This window comes from Dreissena polymorpha, chromosome 1 (assembly GCF_020536995.1).
Source record: "Dreissena polymorpha isolate Duluth1 chromosome 1, UMN_Dpol_1.0, whole genome shotgun sequence".
In the NCBI taxonomy this organism is placed as follows: Eukaryota; Metazoa; Mollusca; class Bivalvia; order Myida; family Dreissenidae; genus Dreissena; species Dreissena polymorpha.
The window spans coordinates 116,979,906-117,000,887 of NC_068355.1; the positions used below are offsets into that span (position 1 = coordinate 116,979,906).

Consider the following 20,982-nt stretch of genomic DNA (forward strand, 5'->3'; position numbering starts at 1 on the left):
TCCCTCGTGGCGAAGTTCAACCTCAGCAGACAGTCAATGCCTAATGTTGAACCAAACATTAGAATAAAGCAGACAGCAGTGTATTCTGTCTTAAAAGGTATTGGGCTTGTTCTGTACACCAATATGGTTTAGCTCCACTTTTCGGAAAAAAGTTGAGCTATTGTCATCTCGTTGGCATCGGCATTTGTTAACCTTTTTGTTCAGATAATAATAATTAAGTTTGTCATAGTAATTACCTTTTTGATTAATTATTTATTATTCTTTTAGATCATGTTCAGTTTAGATGGGCAGATAATCTAAATACTATTTGATTCCACTACACAAATAACAAGGACAGATAACTCTAAATTTAATTTTATGAGAGTTGTCATTTTAGGACTTGAGTTAAGGAGTACAAAATAGGAAGTTATCAAATAAGCCAAATTTATTCATTTATTAAACTAAAACGGCATTGTTTGGAGTTGGGCAAATATGGGTCTAAGTTCTAAACACACTAATTCCATCAGAAGATGACATGCTTAATATGTACTTGCGGTTATGAAATAAATCATTCTTCATATTTCTAAACAAGAGGGCCTGAAAGGCACAAAGTCGATCACCTGGGATAAAAAGAAATGACCTGTTCTTTGCAGCCCGTAATATCAATGAAACAAATGTTCTAACCAAGTTTCATGAAGAATGAACAACAAATGGCCCCCTGGTGGCCATGTTTTTTAACAGACCTGAACCATTTTTGAACTCTCCCAAGATATGTACAAATTTCATGAAGATTGGGCAAAAAATGTGTCTCCTAGACTGTAATATGTTTTCACTATATACTGAAGTGTTTCACCCGCCATGCCGGCTATCAAATTTAAATGAAGTCAATAATTTTAATTATTATTTATTTATCACATACTGTGACGAGAAAAGCTACTGGAGCTCGTCTGAGCCTAGCTTGAGGCACAAGAAAAATCAACAACAATGTGACTAAACTATTTTTATTCTTTCCAAACTTTCATCATTTATAATTAAGCAATAATGCAAACAATTCATATATAAATACATTTCATAAACTTGCAAAAGTTAATCATAGTTAAAACAAGATTTCGAAAACAATTATACACTTTTATGTCTTAACTTGGTCAACAGTTTGTGTTCAGTATGAGGCAAACGCCTGTATAAAGTACTAGGATAAACAAACACCCGTGATCACTATAATTGAATTCACTCACAAACTTCACTTTCACTAAACAAATAATTAAGAACTCACTTTCATTGTTATATTCACTTACGTCTTATGTAAGATACTTAAAGAAAACAAACAGTTTAAATACATTTCTTGGACTTTGATTAATCACTTATAACTTGCGTTAATCACAACACACTAAGTCACTTTAATTAAAAGACTAGCTGAGATGTGTCATTTAATAAATTCACTTTGTTCACTCATGACTTATTAAAAACACTAACTTGTTGTTGCATAAATTCACTAAGTCCTATTCTTTATTAAATCCCTAACTCAATATTTTTCACTTAGAGAAAAGAAATACAAAGTCACTTTGCCTTAGTTATCACTTAGTTAATAATTGCACTTAGATAAAAGAACTAAACAAACTCCACTAACTTAACATTCCCAGTTAGTGAAACACAGTAAATCACTAATTCAATATTTTCATTTAGAGAAAAATAAGACTAAGTCACTTTGACTAAGTGAAATTTCAACTTAGAACATTAATCTCACATCCATATACTTACAGTTGCTACAATAAACAGGTCTGGCAGGTTAGTAATCCACTAACCCCAAACTTTCAATTAGTGGACTAGGGATCTAACATTAGTCTTTCACTTGTATACCCAGTTTTTGAATGTAGGTAAAAATCCAAATAAATGAGAGCACTGCTATTCTTAGTATCCAGGTAAATATAAGCACTGGTCAGAAGAGATGCAGCACTGACTACTGATGTAAACTATCTGCATTCACACTTACAGAGAGTTTAAAGCATTTATTTCATGTCTTAAGAATTATCATTCAATGAAAAAAATACCTGATTCATGATTAATGAATTTATAAATTATTAACTATCATTAATAAAATTTAAAAGTTATTAAAAATTGCAATTTAAATAATTATTATTATAAGAATAAAAACAAAGTAAACAATTACAAGGCAGTTTTTCCACTGATCACGACCATTTTTAAACTCGTCCGAGCCATCAACATAAATAATGTTTTGACAAAATTTCATGAAGATTAGGGAAAAAAAGTGACTTCTAGAGCGTTCACAAGCTTTTTTACTATATAAATATAAGCAAAAAGAACCCTCCCCCTTGGAGGCCATGTTTTTTTTTACCGATCCAAACCATTTTCGAACACAAGTGTCGCATCCAGGAAACAAATGTTCTGACTAAATTTCATGAAGATTGGGCAATAAAAATGTGTCTTCTAGACTGTTCACATGTTTTCATTATATACATATAGAGAAAACTACCCCACCCCCTGGCGGCCATGTTTTTTTCACCCATCAACACCATGTTCGAACTCTTCCTAGATATCTATAAAATTGATGTTAAAAAAAAAACATTATGATGATAAGGCGAAAAATTTGACTTCTAGAGTTTTCACAAGCTTCCTTTTTTTACTATATAAAAATAAGGAAAATGACCCCCCTAGAGGCCATGTTTTTTTACAGATCCGAACCATTTTCAAACTCAACAGTCATATCCTGAAAACACATGTTCTCACCAAATTTCATTAAGATTGGACGAAAAATGTGACTTCTAGAGTGTTTACATGTTTTCACCATATACATATAGAGAAAACTGTCCCGCCCCCTGGCGGTCTTGTGTTTTCGATGATCTGGACAATTTTCGAACTCGTCCGAGATATCAATGAAACCAATGTTTTGACTAAGTTTCATGACGATTGGTAAAAAATTGTGACTTCTAGAGTGTTCACAAAGTTTCTCTTTAGCCATATAAGGAATACTGCCCCGCCCCCTGGCGGCCATGTTTTTCAACGGACCGGAACCATTTTTGAACTCAACCAACATATCATTTGACAAACATTTTGACAAAGTTACATGAAGATTGGGCATCAAATGTGACTTCTACAGTGTTCACAAGGTTTTTCTTTTTTAGACCTAGTGACAGAGTTTTTGACCCAGCATGACCCAGTTTCGAACTCAGTCGAGGTATCAATGGGACAAATGTTCTGACCAAATTTCATGAAGATCAGAAAATAAATGTGGCCTCGAGAGTGTTCACAAGGCAAAATGTTGATGCCGCATGACGCACGACAGACAAAAGTCGATCACAAAAGCTCTCCATGAGCACATTGTGCTCAGGTGAGCTAAAAATAATGAAAGAAGTCGGATATTTACATATTGATCTGTTGCTGATTATTAAAAACAAAACTGGTAGTTAAGTTTTAGTAACTAATTTTCAATACGGTCCACTGTGCAATCTAGATGAATTTCCATATTCAAAGAAACGATCATTGTGTACACACCGGTCTTTCTGACCTGTGTTCTAACGCGAAAGGAATTGAGGGTAGCACTTCTTTTAAGAGTGTAAAGTGAAAGCGAAAGTAGGTCAGGTAATCATGCTTCTGATAATCGCTATCAGTCTTAATAGAGATTCAAAATCACATTTAAACATAGTGAAATAACATTTCTTTAAACTACATTCCATTTTAAACACCAATAAAAAACGACTTTTATTTTATTATTGACATTTTCATTCCTACGCAGAACTACTTTGGTGGAAGCATAATTCCCCAAACCAGGGGAATGTGATGCGTCTTAGTATAGAGGTGACAATAACGTCACCATCTATGTATAGAATGAAGAAACAATGACATTATTGAGCGGTCCTTTGCTCGAACCTAAAACGTCCTGATCAACTACTGAGCGCTTAACCACTTTTGGCTAACAGTCAAAGCGGCTTTTATTGCTCACTGTTGATATACAAAATGATAGTTCAGTCTTTGATCCCAGACATGGCGAATTGAAACAGATATTGTAAGATATAAATCAATCCCACAGCAGATTTAAGTAGTGTAGAGTTTCAGCCAGTTGCTTAAAAAAATTGAAAGAAGTTTGCCGATGAATAAAATCCAAGTAGATTCTGTGTGACTGACGCAGGGCTTTTATCAATGTGATTTGAGTCTTCCCTCAGGTCTCTCCAGTGCTGATGTCAGAGTTGTTACTCGCAGTCAAACTGTTTTCAAATTCTCGCCACTTTTACTAGATAACTGGTCATTAGAAGATATCCAGTCAAAAAAAGACAAGACCCTTCACTAAGTTTCATAATCATATTCTCATGCAATCCAGCTTGCGCCCAACATGGTCCCAAGTAATGGATCAAAGCAGTGAAACCAAAACTCTCTTGCGTATGTGGGACAGACTTTCATTACTTGGTTGTTGTCTATTTTGCACCTGATATGATGATAGCAACATTAGTTTCAAGCAACTGCTAGTCCCATTTATCCTCAGACCTGAGCTACTTGACTTTATGCACAACATCCCCTCATCAGCTCACCTTGGCACTGACAAAATGCTGGCAAAGGTACAGCAAACTTTCTATTGGCCTGGGATAAAGTCCTCCTTTGAGAAGTTCTGCTCTGAATGTTATTCATGTGCAGCAAGAAAGCCGTATAAAACCCTCCAAGTCCCCGCTTGGCTCTGTTCCCGCTTGGCTCTGTTCCCGCACTTGAACCTTTCGAACGAGTGGCTCTTGATATCTTTGGCACTCTTCCTCGTACCAGTGATGGTAATTCGTACGTCCTTGTTATTTGTGACTGTTTAACCCGATGGACAGAGGCAATTGCTCTTCCCAATCAGCTTTCTGAAACAATAGCAAAAGCATTTCTGCATAACTTTAGTTCCATATTTGGGGTTCCTATGCAAATTCATACAGACAGAGGTACAATCTTTGTCTCAAAACTATTTGAAGATGTGTCAATTACTACAGATACATCACACCCGTTCTACGCCATTGCACCCCAATCAAATGCAACTGTCGAGCGTTTTAATCATTCTTTGGGAACTATGCTTAGCATGTACTTCAATTCAAATCAGTAGGACTTGGATCGGTATCTTCAACAAGTCATGATGGCGTATCGGTCATCAGTTCATACCAGTACAGGCCAAACACCGAACAAAATGTTTTTTGACATGAGAATATTTTACCATTACAAGCGCTGGTGGGACTTTCGCCAAATCCTTCGCATTATTCTACAGAATCCAGTACAGATTACACCATCCGACTGCTTGCCCAGCTTAAACTCATCCACGACACAGCCTGTAAAGTTCTGATATCCAAAATATTGTCCAGGAAACGACATTATGACCTTCATGCAAAGAAACGATTACTACATCCCGGTGATGCAGTGTGGTTACATGACATATCGAAGCGTCCAGGGGTATGTAGTAAATTTGCGCCAAGATGGAAAGGTCCCGATAGCCTAACCCACAAGTGGATGACCTTGTATATCTAGTCAAAGGATTCTAATGCATTTGCAAAACCAATACACATTGATCGTCTAACATTATACAAATCTTCCCCACTACCAAAGTGATTGTCTGCACTTCAAGTAAACATTAGAAACAATCAATTATAATTTCATAATGCAGGTGGTCCCTTGGCAAATGGTTACAAAAGAAAATAATAGTATTTTATATCATAGAACTTGCTCATTTTTTGCGAAAACGAACAAACACAACAACAATTACAAACCGGTCAACACCTTTTAAAGAGTATTTTATATGAGCTGCGATATCAGGTCTGAGTTACATGACACGAGATGGAATATACTATGAATTACAGCATTGAAGTGAAAAGCGTATACGTACCTTATGTTTATATTCCTTAGTTGAGCTCGACCGAGTAATAAGGTAGACTGATCAACCTCCTGCGATTTACTCCTCTTCCATATGTTTTTGTTTATGTGTTGGATTATGCCCAAATATGAAAGAGATCGGTAAAGTATTGAAGGTGCTATGAGAAACTGTAATACAAGTGTGACGGCAGGAAGTAATGAAGTAAGGAAGGAAGGAATGACAAACATGCAACTATATGCTCCCCGAAAATTTTTGGGGAGCATAAAAACCGCATTATGTGAGAGAGTACAATGAAATCTTTAATTCTATATCCAGTATCTGCACATCGAACAAAGGACTCGACTCGGTTTCCCTGTACAGAATGTCCTGCCGTTTTCCTCACCAAGAGGGATCTGTCAAACCACATGATCAGAGTGAATCACTCACAAATCTCAGTCATCTGCCCTTGGTGTTATCGTGAACGTCCCCAAGAGTTTCGTCACGTCCAATATAAAGAAGTGAAACTCCAGCTGCTGGAGCAGTATTGAATTCTCATAATAAACAAAATAATAATAAAAACACAATACCGCCACCAGCCTCTGAAGGCTGAAAATATAACAACATCGAAGATATGTACTGGGATACAAGCTACTGCATCCACGCAGCACACATCAAACTGTTGTGCAATGCAATATAAAGAAGTGAAACTCCAGCTGCTGGAGCAGTATTGAATTCTCATTATAAACAAAATACTAATAAAAACACAATACCGCCACCAGCCTCTGAAGGCTGAAAATATAACAACATCGAAGATATGTACGGGGATACACGCTACTGCATCCACACAGCACACATCAAACTGTTGTGCAATGCAATATAAAGAAGTGAAACTCCAGCTGCTCGAGCAGACCTGTCTCGGCATGTGAAAGAACAGTATCCATCTATCTACAATGACCTGCCACCGACATCTCTTTCTACCATGAACTGTTTCTTCTATGAACGAAATCCTTTTTCCTATCTTGCCGTCTACACCAACATATCCCCTCTACGACTCTGAAGAAGCCAGAGCGGCTCGAGATTCGGTTATCCGCTGGGCTTCTGGTCGCACCCCTGGAGCATCCCAGTGGAATGACGGTTGGTCAGTTCTCCCAGACAACCCCAGCATTCGTCCCACAAAACGCCCAAGACACAACCCCAACTACACCATCAAAAGCATCATCATCATCATTTATGTAACGACAGACGTCAATGTCTTCAAAATCAGAATCAAGGAATCCGCCATCACAAATCCTGACGTAACAACACATCTTCTTTACAAAATGATGTCTAGAATTGCACATTTCACACCACCTTCTGGACCATGGACTCGGTTGCCTCATCACTCACAGCACCAAGAACCCATCATCAACTCCTTGAACATACCAGAAACCTACATTAACTCAATCATGCCACCACAAGATCATTGTGCACGCTTATCTGCAAATCAATCACCAACCATAAGAACAACATCGGAAACCATCACAGAATCAGCCACCAACCAGAAGACCACTGTACCGGCCACATCCTCCCCAACAACGGTCATGAAAGCTAGTAGTACTTCTCCAACAGACCGGACAACATCCACTGAACCACCGACAACCCCCAGAAGACACCAGCATCTTTACCATGCCCATCTTCTGCAACATCACTCAGATAACCAACACCTATATCCTTGGACGACAAGACACACACATCATCCACACACGACTCGGGCAACTGCACCGCAGAATCACCATATCACAATCCAGTATCACCTGACCCGAGAATCCCTCCGACCTCAGCCACACCCTAATACGAACCCGAGCCCGCCCAGACATCACCTTACTCGCCACAACACACCTATCACCCAACCATGACTGTGTTCAACACGTACCACAAATACACCCCTTCACACAAACCTACCTACACCCCTACAAACAAATCCACCTACACGCCTACAAACAAACCCACCTACAACCCCACAAACAAACCCATATACATCCCCACAGTCATTCAGTCGTCAGCAAAAATGGCAGAGAACCTCCTTCTCGATGGCACGATGCCCCTCCTTCCTCTAGGACGACGTAAATGGACCTCCGTACCAGAAGAATCTGTTTCCATCAGCCCTTTTCTTAAATGGCCTCCCAAGAATTGGACATCTTTTACTCCAGACCAAAAAGCTTTTGCCGCCGAATATGCCGCAAATCTCCTGGAACAAGCAACCGGCTTCCATCCCATGGAAAGGACCCTCCTCCTCAAGTACAACTTTTTGGTGCTCCCGGGAACAATTCTCCAAGTCTCATCTCTTGAAACCAAAATGTAAGTCATGAACTATGAAGACGTTAGACGCATTGCCATCAATCAAGATCCATACCCAGAGTCCAGCAAACTACAACTTATCAACTCTTTCCCCTCTACAACCACGACCAGACCTTCCATCTTCGATGAACTTCATCACATTCCAAGGCGCCTCAACACAGAGTCAACCAACAAGCCCAATGCCCCTGCAAACCATAGCAAATGAACTATGATGTGTACTAAGTACTCATAATACATGTGTGAAAGTTAATGCATAATATTAAATCAAGTCAAAATCATGGACATTATAATAGAAGTTCTTACCATTATTTATCGTATCCATCCAAGCCACCCAGTTTGCCACGGACTAGCCAGGACATGGAACATAAAGTGAAGCAACAGTAGTGTGTGTGAACAGGAATTTTAACAAGACTATTGCCAAGCAATACATGTCCCCTATCGGCTCCACCATTGTCAGATTTTTTAAAATATATTTGTTGCCATAGCAACAAGAAATTTTGACATAGAGACAAAATGAAATGACGTGCATAATGTCCATATTGCCATCTATCCATGTTTCAAGTTTCATGAAAAATATGAAGATCTTTTAAAGTTATCGCAAGATCAGAAAAAACACCATTTTCAGCAGTATTTCTAGTCTATTTGTTGCCATAGCAACCATAATTTTTGACATAGGAACAAAATAAAATGACATGCATAATGTCCATATTGTAATCTATCCATGTTTTAAGTTTCATGAAAAAATATTGAGAACTACTGAAGTTATCGCAGGATCCAGAAAAGTTTGACAGACACACAGACAGGCACACAGAGCGAAAACCATAAGTCACCGGTAGGGGACAATAAATGATAAAATTCTAAGGACTTTTTTAAAAAGTCAAAATAATTTCATTTAAATGTTTATAGTGTTTTTCCCAGTGTGATAAGCAGATTAACATGGACTTTTATCTAAATGGACATTTCAGTATATTCTAATTAACATTTTATTGTGCTTAGACAAAGGACTTGCAATTGTGGTTAAAAATGAAAATGGACCAAGTGAATTTAAATGGACTATGATAATGGACTTTTTACAATGTGTGACTTAAGAAACCGAAACTGTGCTTTTAATCAAACCATGTCGCATTGGACTGAAACAGATTGATTGATCCAGGAAATTCTGAAAGTGATAATGCCTTAGTGATTATATAACTACATGTATGTTATGCAAAAATGTTGATCTTTTAACAATGTGAAGTTATTTATTCAATTAGTGCTGTTATGATAATACCCAGTACTATTATGCGTTATCCTGTTTATACAATTGACTGTTATCATACTTTTTTGAACGGTTAAATATTGTTTGTGAAAACTTCTGGAGAAGTTTTGAAAATTCTGATCTTTTAACACTGTGAAGTGCCTTAACCTGTATATACAATTTACTGTTATCATACTGTTATGTACAGTTTAAAATTGCTTATCAAACTTCAGGAGAAGTTTAAATCTTTAAGGTGGGGAGAGTGTAATAGCCTGGGTGGACCTGTCCGAACTTAGTACTGTCCGAATTATAATACAAGAGCTTTTGTCATAATTGAATAGTACTTACAGTTTATTAAGCATAGCTTGACATTTGTATGTGTCAAAGCTGAAATTATGATACTTGTAATATGTGTCTCTACATCGGAATTCTTACGATAATTATGCATAACATGTCAATTGAATCATTTTCAAGTCCGTTAAAGTCACACCTATGCAGCACTATTTAACAGGTTGTGTGGCGTTATGCTGGGGAGCTTTAGACACCTCAAACCTTTATAAGTCTTTATAACTGTGAAATGTTTGGTGTAGTTATTTGAATGTTTTTGTTATCTATGAAAAGCGCTTATTATAATGTGGCATATGTTAATAAGTGATTAAGTATTGTTCACAATATTATTGTTCTTATAATAGTTTAACCAAAGTACCGCCTCGGTACTTACAGCATCTGATGGCTGCCAGCAATGCAGCATTCAGTTCCAGCATCTTGATGCCTATATAAGGCGCTCAAACCAGTAAATCGGGGCCGTTATGCGTAAAATCTCTTTGCTCTTTCAGCATACAACATGTCTAACTTAACCAGAAGTGTCATGGTAATAATCTGTTTTTTAGCAATAATATTCTTGTATACTTATTTGAACTTCAACCAATGCAACTGGCCCCATTTTACGACATTTATTAACTAGAGCTTTGTCGCAAACGTGGCGTATACCCCTACGTGCCGCACTGACACAGACTATTTTACATGCTGTCTTAACAAAAAAAGAGAATCTAATTTATGGCGAGTTTTAAGAATTATTATGCAATTATCATTTATGGCAATTTTTTTACCTTTGAACTCAAAGTATGTCCTTGATCTTCGAGATATAGACATAATTCTATCGTGCGACACACCGTCCAATAATGGTGAACAAATGATTTTAAAATCTCACAATGAACGACATAGTTATGGCCCGGACAAGCTCATTTAAGGCCTTTTTGACCTTTTAACTAAAAGTGTGACCTTGACTTAGGAGATATCAACGTAATTCTTTTGCGCAACACATTGTGCTGTGATGGTGAACAAATGTGCCGAATGATTTTAAAATCTCACAATGAACGACACACATAGTTATGGCCCGGACAAGCTCATTTATGGCCTTTTTTGACCTTTAACTCAGAGTGACATTGACCTTGGAGATATCAACGTTATTCTTTCGCGCGACACACCGTCCAATTATGGTGAACAAATGTGCCAAATGATTTTAAAATCTCACAATAAATAACAAAGTTATGGCCCAGACAAGCTCATTTATGGCTATTTTTGACCTTTGAACTCAAAGTGTGACCTTGACCTTTGAGATATTGACGTACTTCTTGCGCGCGACACACCATCCAATGATGGTCAACAAATGTGCCAAATGATTTGAAAATCTCACAATGAACAACATAGGTATTGCCCGGACAAGATTTCGGGACAGACCGACAAATTGACTCCTATATAGCCTCCATTACTTATGGTAATGGGGGTATAATTATTAAGGAATATTGAAATGACATGCACGCAATAAAATCAATGAAATGTTAAAGCTGTTCATGTTAAATGAGTACATCCCGACCCAAGGACCCGCTCGACCTAGAGACACTCCTGGTTCCGCAAAGGTTTTTGCAGTGCAAATGAAAGTTTTATAATGGAAGGTTATATCGGAAAACTGTCGTATCTCCTTCTTTATTTAATATGAGTCACAACAGTCTTCTGTTCACCTCTCGATATTTGCTTTTGCACAAAACACTTCACACTGCCCCCTACAATCTCAAACTATATGTAGGTTCCATGTAAGACGTTCAACGTGTTCACTGTATTTTATGAACATACATTGACATATGTGTGAACATACATGCACATACATATATAAATAAACAAGAGATGTTTTTGTCAGAAACACAATGCCCCCGATTGCGCCGCTTAGAAGCCATATATTTGACCATTGACCTTGAAGGATGACCTTGACCTTTCACCACTCAAAATGTGCAGCTCCATGAGATACACATGCATGCCAAATATCAAGTTGCTATCTTCAATAATGCAAGAGTTATTGCAAAACTTTAACCAATGTTAAAGTTTTGGGACACACACAATGAATGAATGACAGACAGACAGGCCAAAAACAATATACCCCGATCTTTCGATCCGGTGGCATAAAAAAGCAGACAGGTGTCATTACCATTATATCGGTACTTATCTAATACTGATATAAAGGCTTTTGTCAAAATATTGGTAGATTTTCTTTCATAAACAATACAATTCCAATTGTTTTTACTTTTTAGCGATGCTGAAGAGCAACAAATGGCTACTGATGACTTTGCCGAATATTCATGTGATGGTGATGTTAATAATGATGATAATGCTGCTGATGATGATGATGTGGATTATTCTCCATTAGATAAAAGTGAAAGTCATACTGAAAGCTTAGTTTATCCAGAACAAGGCACTGTGACCATATACATGGAAGAAAGTTCAAATGCCATACAAGAAGATGGAGACAAAGAACAGGTTGAAATGGGAAAATCCAGTATCCCACTAGTGAATGTACAGAAAGAAATCATACACGTAGCTACTTCAAAAAAGACTAATGAAGGCAAGAGGATATGGGATAAAATACATGTGTGCATATATCCTAAACTTGCACGACATTTGGAGCAAGTTCATGGGAATGAGCTTGAAGTGCTGACGAATATTAACTGTTACATGTAACAAAAGTCTACTAGTGTGTAATCCTTGGTATGACTATGTATCTGCTCTCAGAATGAGCAATTCCACCATCAGTTGGTGCATTAGTCGATGATGTTTAATCCTGTGCTGCATGTTTCTATTAGTAGGGGCACCATATCAGAAGACACATTTCGAGGTGTGTTATAATTTCTTACTAATTAATTTCTTTGATACATTTCAGCCATCTGAACACATGAAAGGTCCTCCAAAGGGTGGAAGACATAAAGATCACAAGGTTCACTTTGGATGGCTTCATTTCAAAGAGGAAACAAGAGCTGCCTCCATAGGATGACATATGCCCCCGAAAAACGCTTTGATAAAAGTTATGAGCATTTTTCGAAACTTAAACGCAAAGTGTGACGGACAGGCAGTTGGATAGACGGACAGTGTGATCACTATATGCCCTCCTTGGGGGGCATGAACAATGGAAAAGGATGCTACAAACAAGATAAATCAGTGAAACAAGGTCGAGGTGTCAGAACAATTACTTATTCTATTGAAGAAACCCAGAATGTTGACTTTTTGCCTGAGTAAGGGAAAAATCTCTTCTTTTCTGAGTGGAAGAGCCAGAAGGGTTAACTGAAAGACATGGAGGTTCACTTATCTCAGTATGATGGAACCAAGATAATGGAATCCAAAGACAGACATGGAAATTAGTGTTCCTATCAAGACTTTTTGAAATCATATGGAATGTTTGCATCCCAACACTACCTATACATTAAAACTAAGTGTAAGAAAAGTGAACACCCAACTGAATCAAGTTCTTCTAAACAGGATGAGATACAAGTTTTGTTTGATACTGATAGAAGTGAAGGGAACAAAAATGAAGAGATTGTCACTACACACGCATCCATCAGTCTGCTTATAGTGATAACTGGACATCTATTAGTGCTTATTCCATAGATACGTGTGAAACAAGGTCTGTTTGAAAAACATGCATGCCCCCCATATGGGCTGTCAGTTGTAGTGGCAGCTATTGTGTGAATACGTTTTCTGTCACTCTGACCTTGACCTTGGACCAAGTGACCAGAAAATCAACACGGATCATCTGCCAGTCATGATCAATGTACCTATCAAGTTTCATGATCCTAGGCCTAATTATTCTTGAGTTATCATCAGGAAACCATTTTACTATTTCGAGTCACTGTGACCTTGACCTTTGACCTAGTGACCTGAAAATCAATTGGGGTCATATGCCAGTCATGATCAATGTACCTATGGAGTTTCTTGATCCTAGGCCTAAGCGTTCTTGAGTTATCATCTGAAAACCATTTTACTGTTTTGAGTCACTATGACCTTGACCTTTGACCTAGTGAGCTGAAAATCAATAGGGGTCATCTGCCAGTCATGATCAATGTTCCTATGAAGTTTCATGATCCTAGGCGTAAGCATTCTTGAGTTATCATCCGGAAACCATTTTACTGTTTCGAGTCACTGTGACCTTGACCTTGGACCTAGTAACCTGAAAATCAATCGGGTCATCTGCCAGTCATGATCAATGTACCTATGAAGTTTCATGATCCTATGCGTAAGCATTTTAGAGATATCATCCGGAAACCATTTTACTGTTTCGAGTCACTGTGACCTTGACCTTTGACCTAGTGACCTGAAATCAATAGGGGTCATTTGCCAGTCATGATCAATATACCTATGAAGTTTCATGATCCTAGGCGTAAGCATTCTTGAGTTATCATCCGGAAACAATTTTACTATTTCAACTATCTCACTGTTTACTATTTTACTATTTCAACTATCTCACTGTGACCTTAACCTTTGACCTAGTGACCTGAAAATAAATAGGGGTCATCTGCCAGTCATGATCAATGTACCAATGAAGTTTCATGATCCTAGGCCTAAGCATTCTTGTGATATCATCCGGAAAACATTTTACTATTTAGAGTCACTGTGACCTTGACCTTTGACCTAGTGACATGAAAATCAATAGGGGTCATCTGCCAGTCATGATCAATGTACCTATGAAGTTTCATGATCCTAGGCCTAAGCGTTCTTGAGTTATCATCCGGAAACCATCTGGTGGACGGACCGACGGACCGACAGACCGACGGACCGACATGTGCAAAACAATATACCATCTTTTCTTCGAAGAGGGGCATAACAATACTTCATGAAGATACTGATGATCCTAACAATATTTTTGAAGAGTTCGTACCTTCTTTCATTCAAATTGGAGATGTATGTTATCTTGATAAAAATGAAAATGAGTTTTTATTGCCCCAATGCAAACAATTTGAATGCTTTGTTGTACATGGTCCCACTGAGATCTGTGGGACTGAGAACAATGGGAAGTCATTGATTGTGGGCGTGCTGACAACCAAACATGGACTGGGTGAATGTATAACTATACCTGGAAATACAATTATGAATGCATCTATACATGACCTAATAGATGTATGATGAGAAAAGTGGAGCCAAGTTCATACAATGTCACAATTGAACATGATGGATGTTCATATACTTTTGACCCACCCATTTCTTTGTCAAGGTCAAGTACAAATGTAAAAGAAGCGTGTCGTTCAAATGTACAGAATCTTGAGCACGATGTTCAACAAGTGCAGGCTTTAGAGGTACAGAATCCTGAGCAGAATGTGGAACAAAATTAATTATGCCTTTAGATTCCCGGAAAACCGAACTGACGTGAAAAGTTCGACCTGCATGGAAAAGTTTCCGATAAATTTGGCTGAATTTCAGTAGGGTAAGTAAATCCAGTTCTATAATTATATATAGGCATTTTTAAATTAAAATATCTTTAGGTATATGCAAAGGAGGTATTATCATGTATGTTAGAAAAATCCTGGTTATTATTATTTAGGATTTATTGAAATATGGCTATTTGAAGTCGACAATGCAGAGATTTGTTCCCTATTTAGCACTTTATTTACAAATTTCTTTAAAGGTACGCCAGTGAAAAAGTTTTTGCACCAAACATGATATCAACCAATGTCCCCCGAGCGACATATTCGCCAGGGTTTCTTAAAAAAATTCATATTGGTGTAAAAATTCGACTTTACATTAACAGACCTGTTTACCCTACCGATTGCCTCTCAGTAGTTTAAAGGGCATCTCTCAGTAGTTTTGGGCTGTTGTCAGTAGTTTTAACTGTTCAATCATTTAGAGCATATAAACAGCATGACTGGATCACATATCAGTTTAACGGTACATAAAGCATTAGATGAATTTAGCTTCTATTAATTTTATCTGTTAATCACGTTATAACTTTTATTATTTAGTGGATGTGCACACTACCCTGCTAAACAGCACTATAATATAAGGTTTCACCTGTGTTTAGTTTTATAGTTCCAGGGTTGTCAGAGGATCGCTCTATCTCAATGATAGTAATAATCTTTTATAATTGTTGAAGAACTGTCTCAAATGATAAGTTGATGAGATCAAATTGACTATTCCTCTAACATGTGTCAGCTTTCTCTGATTGGAAACAAGTTCAAACCATTACCACAACATACATTTTGACATCATTTTTTGAGAGGCATTAAGATACCAAATTAATTGGTAGCAAAAAAGACTGGGTACGACATGCACTTAGATGATAGAGATCGAAGCTGTAGTTGGTTTCATATAGCTTATTAACAATTATACAAAGAGCTGTGCCTCATAAAATGAACTGTATGCATGCTTTTTAAACTATAACCTACTTTGAGCGATTTCTGAATCAGGAAATATAACTTTTAGTGTTTCAGTCAAGGCCGTTGTTAGAGACAAGTTGATCTGTGCAATAAACTCGCACATAATAACCTCCGCATTGGTATTTTCAAGTCCTTCTCGAAGCTTGATCCTCGCATCATAGTGAAAATGTCTTTATTTGAAGATTTGATCATCTTCCAATTCATGTGGCCCTGCCAGTCAATGTGTCTCTTAGTCATTATTGCCTCCATGACTCATGAGCACACGAAAAGTCAATGGTACATGTACATGTTGAACAGTGAAGTTCTGTTTTCCTTTTAAGGACGGCCCGAGGCATGGCCAGTATTCTCTATAACTTTCTTTGTACTTTTGAGACTTTGTTTTAAGTAACTTTTTTATTTGGTATGTCAATATCGGCGTTTGATTCTGTACCGGGCCGTTTGGAAGAACTCGCCATGTTTAAAATGCCAACATTCGGGTCAATGATATTCTGCATTGTCCCCGGAAGGCTTGAAATTTAACATTTTTTACCACGCAAGCCCCAAAATGATTTTGATTGAAAAATTACCCGCAATGACCGAAAATAAGCGAAAGTACGATTAAAAACCCAAATTTGACCATTTTGATCGACCGATCCGTAGTTTTTCAGTACAAATCCGTAGTGCGTAGTTTAGCCAAAGAATCCGTAGTAACTACGGCGAATCCGTAGAAGTAAACAGGTCTGCATTAAACATGTTGATGAAAAAATGATATTACCCGATGCAGTGCCAAAGATGTCACGATATGACAGGAGTGCAATTTATTTATGAACTTTACAGCTAACTATTACAGTTGATTTATGCCCACTCTGATGCGTTATTTTTAAGGATGCAAGAGGTTAATCGGTTAACCTTCCAAAACGACCAGTTAACCAGTTACATTTTCGGGTACAGGTCAACCTGGAAAAAATTTATGATTTTTTTTTTCATGGAATATTTCGTATGATTTTAATTTTTTCGCATGACATACTGCCAACTTGCGCTGGTGACTAGTTCGAACAACATGCTGCACCATCGACGGTAATAAATAACGTGTCAATAATCAAAGTAATAAAGTAACTAATCAATACCTTTGTGATAACAAATAGGGGGTACGTTTTGATAACTGACACTATTGGTTTTTTGACTCGCTAAAATTTAACTAGCGAACTGCGGTGAGTGGGAGCTATTAGCGAAGACGTAATTGACACGTTTATTGAACCTGCGATAACAAACAGTTGAGACATTGGACGGCTAATTTTGATGTTTTGTTCACCAATATCCAACACTGATTGCTCGCGAAAATTTTGTGTTAATAAGTAACAATTTTATCAAGAATTGCATTCGTAGTTAAAATCATGACGAGTTAACGTCGTTTTTGTTTATCAAAAATTAATATCATTATGATAATTTACATCTATAATTCCACCACTACCGTCCGATGCAAGTTCTATTTAAGAAAGCAAATCTTTAACTAATTAAATAAATAAACATCTTTTTTTTTTTAATAAACCCGTTAAATTTAATATTTGTGTAATTGCGTAAAATTTGCGCGCTATGGTACGTCGACAAACATACGTAACTATCAGTATATGAGATCAAAATACTTAGTTACTTCCCTATTAAATAAATACACTGATTATATTAAATATTCAACTTACATTTCATTCAAAATTAATTTTATTTGTGTCCTTAATTTTACGCACATTTTTTAATTGTATAATGAAAATCAAACGATACAAATTCGGCTACAAACGCTAAAATGCAAACAACAAAATATGCAATTATCGAATAAAAAGAGATGCGGATTTGTTGAACACACATGACCCACTTTACGTCAAATTGAAAGGGAAAAAACATTTCTATATTAAGCCAATTTGAGCTTGAAAAATTATAACAAAATGAACACAGGAACACACCATTATTGTGAGCGATACGGCGCGAACGTACTTAAAGCGGCCCCAACCAAAAATAAGCTAATAACACGTTAAAATGAACATTGTGTAGTTCTTTAGTTTTTTACTCTTATGCATTTACACAGGAAAAATAAATCAAATATATAGAATACATTATCAAAATTATGAAAATATTTTTTATAATTCATTTTATTACGAAACTGGCATGTTATCAACGCAAGCGATTTCAAATATGAAATAATTTGTTTCTACAGAGCGGTTCGAGTGGTATGACATTTTGTACGTACTCTAAATTATTTTATCTACTTAATGCGTTTCGGTTAACGGGTTATGGAAAAACGTTAACCGGTTAATGATTTGTGTAACCTCTTGCATCCCTAATTATTTTCATTAGACTATGTAACGGCCTTCCATATACTAGCATGATTCGCTTCAGCGACAATCATAAACACGCTTCTTTAAATGTCAAAAACTGACCTGTCACCTGACCAACAGACTATATAAATCACTATAACACTTGCATTCTCATAGATTTCTTTAGTCTTAGAAGACTGGTACAGTCTTCGTAGGTGAGCAACCACGCGGTTTTGAGGTGTGTTAAAATTTTTGCATTTATTTGTGCTTCTTGAATGCTTTTATTGAATGCTTTGCATTCTTTTAGTGGTTGTTTCTTACAGCTATTTTTAGCTGAGCCATAAACTCATACGCAATCCTCTTGTTTTTTGGACTTGCCTTCGACGATGTCGAGGCGTACTAAGGATAGAAGGGGTAAGAGGATGTCTCTTCCAGTAGTGGTGTCCGACCATAATAATGATAAAAGTCAAGGTTGCAAAGATTCCTCTAATTTTTCGGTGTTCACCTGTTTCAGCTTCACACCGTAAAAAAGCTCCCTCAGGGATAGTAATACTTCTCAAAATAGAAGTGGATCAGTTTTCCCGCCAAGGGCCCCTCGCAGGTCGGTTGTTCACGTTGTTAACGAAAATAACGGAAACGATCTGCATAGACCACTTGACCATAATGCAAATGGCTGTGAACTTTCAGGAAGCAAATCTAATTTGGTTGATTTGAACAATTTAGCAGGTATTTCACAAGAGAATTACAATAAAATGAGATCTAATTTAGGCATAGATAAGTCTCGTTCTTCACAGACGGTCACAGAATCCTTTGAATTGTCTCAAGATGGTCACGACTGGGAGTCGGATAGTTCTGTTTTGGTCAATCGTGATAGGGCCAGTAATAATTCTAAGAGCTTGAATAATGGTAACAGTCACAATGCGAGGCAGGGTTCTCTCTCGGATGATAATGAGAAAAGTCTGAATGAAAATGATACCTCATCTGAAAATGATGATAATTGGCCTCAGCCTTTGTTGAAGGCTCAATCCTGAGAAGGGGGATCCCATTTCGAAGTCTCTGGCCAAGTTGATTAATGATTCATGCACATTACAGTGTGAGGTTAATAGACAATAGAGAAGTACAAAGTTCCCTCGGACTGTGAGTTCTTGTCAGCCCCTAGAGTCAATGAGGAGATTTTGGGTGATTTAGTCAGGAATAGGAAAGTTCAAACAACTGACAAAATTATTCGAGATTCTCAGAATCTTCTTATGTTTGGGATGCTTCCTGACTGTTAGAGTTGGCACAGGTCTTGAAGCCATACACTTCATGAGTACCAAAGTCAAAACTTTGATTTCTGATTCTTTGACCATTTTATGTCAAGTACAATTTAATGTTAAGGCGTAGATACCTTATGAGGCCTTTTCTCAAACAGAAGTATTCGGGGGTTTGCAATGTTCCGACGACTTCCTAAGATGATGCTAGCAAAGAACTTAAGAAATATGGGACAAGTGTAAAGATTGGAAAATACTCATCCATTACAAAATCTTTTTCCTCAAGTCCTATAAGGTGAAGAAGGACTACCAGCTACCAGAGATGGAGGCAAAAGCCGTATACAAGAGGCCCTGGTTCAGGTTTGACTCTTGGTAAAAAGAAGGACGGTTATGGTCAGTTTGGGCACCGTCAGACGTCCAACACAGTGAAGAAAGTTGTACCTTCTGCTTCTAATAACCAAAACTACAGCAGCCATCAGTGTTTGAGCTCCAGGTGAGTGATCTTGACAAGTTACTTTTCTGTTTTCCTGAATGGAAGAATTTAACTTTTGAGCAATAAGTTTTAGAAAGGTACAAGGCTATAAAATTATATTTGATGATCTTCCAGGTCAAAGGAAAATTCCAAACAAAATAAATTTTTCAGATTCAGAAAAATTTATAATATAAACAGAAGTTGAAAAAAATGCTTCAAGAAGGGGCAATAATACATTCTCATCATGAAGATGGTGAATTTTTGTCAAATATATTTTTAGTAAGGATGCAAGAGGTTAATCGGTAAACCTACCGAAACGACCAGTTTACCGGTTACATTTTCGGCACAAGGTTAACCTGACACAATATTTGATTATGTTTTTTTTTCATGGAATAACGTACGTTTTTCCTTTTTGCGCGTGACATACTGCCAACTTACGCTTGCGATTAGTTAGAACAACATGCCGCACCATTGACGGTAATAAATGACGTGTCAACAAACAAATTAATAAAGCAATAAATCAATACCTTTATGATAACAAATAGTGGGCGTGTTTTGATAATTGGCACAATTTTTTTGTTTGACTTGCGAACATTTTACTGGCAAATTGCGGGGAGTGGGGGGCTATTAGCGAAGACGTAACTGACACGTTTATCAAACTCGTGATAAAAACAGTTGAGACAATGGATGGCTTTTTTGATGTTTTTTAACCAATATCCAACACTGATTGCTCGCGAAAATACAGTGTTTATAAGAAACAATTTTATCACGAATTGCATTCGTAGTTAAATTCTTGTCGAAATAACGAAAATTATCGTCCCGAGGTATGGATATACTTCAGAAAATCAACAGACAAGATCAGTGCTTCTTGTCTGTTATGAAGTGCAACAATTGAACAACATGGCGGCA

At 37.2% G+C, this 20,982-nt stretch overlaps 1 long non-coding RNA gene across 1 annotated transcript; it reads right to left on the reverse strand.

The window, feature by feature from the left end:
- Positions 1-966: 966 nt before the first annotated feature.
- Positions 967-6,446, reverse strand: LOC127846862 (uncharacterized). The gene is made up of 2 exons (XR_008033692.1): positions 5,834-6,446; positions 967-4,826 (listed from the first exon to the last, which is right to left on the reverse strand). It is a non-coding gene; the product is annotated as an uncharacterized LOC127846862 (long non-coding RNA).
- Between the last annotated feature and the right edge of the window lie 14,536 nt (positions 6,447-20,982).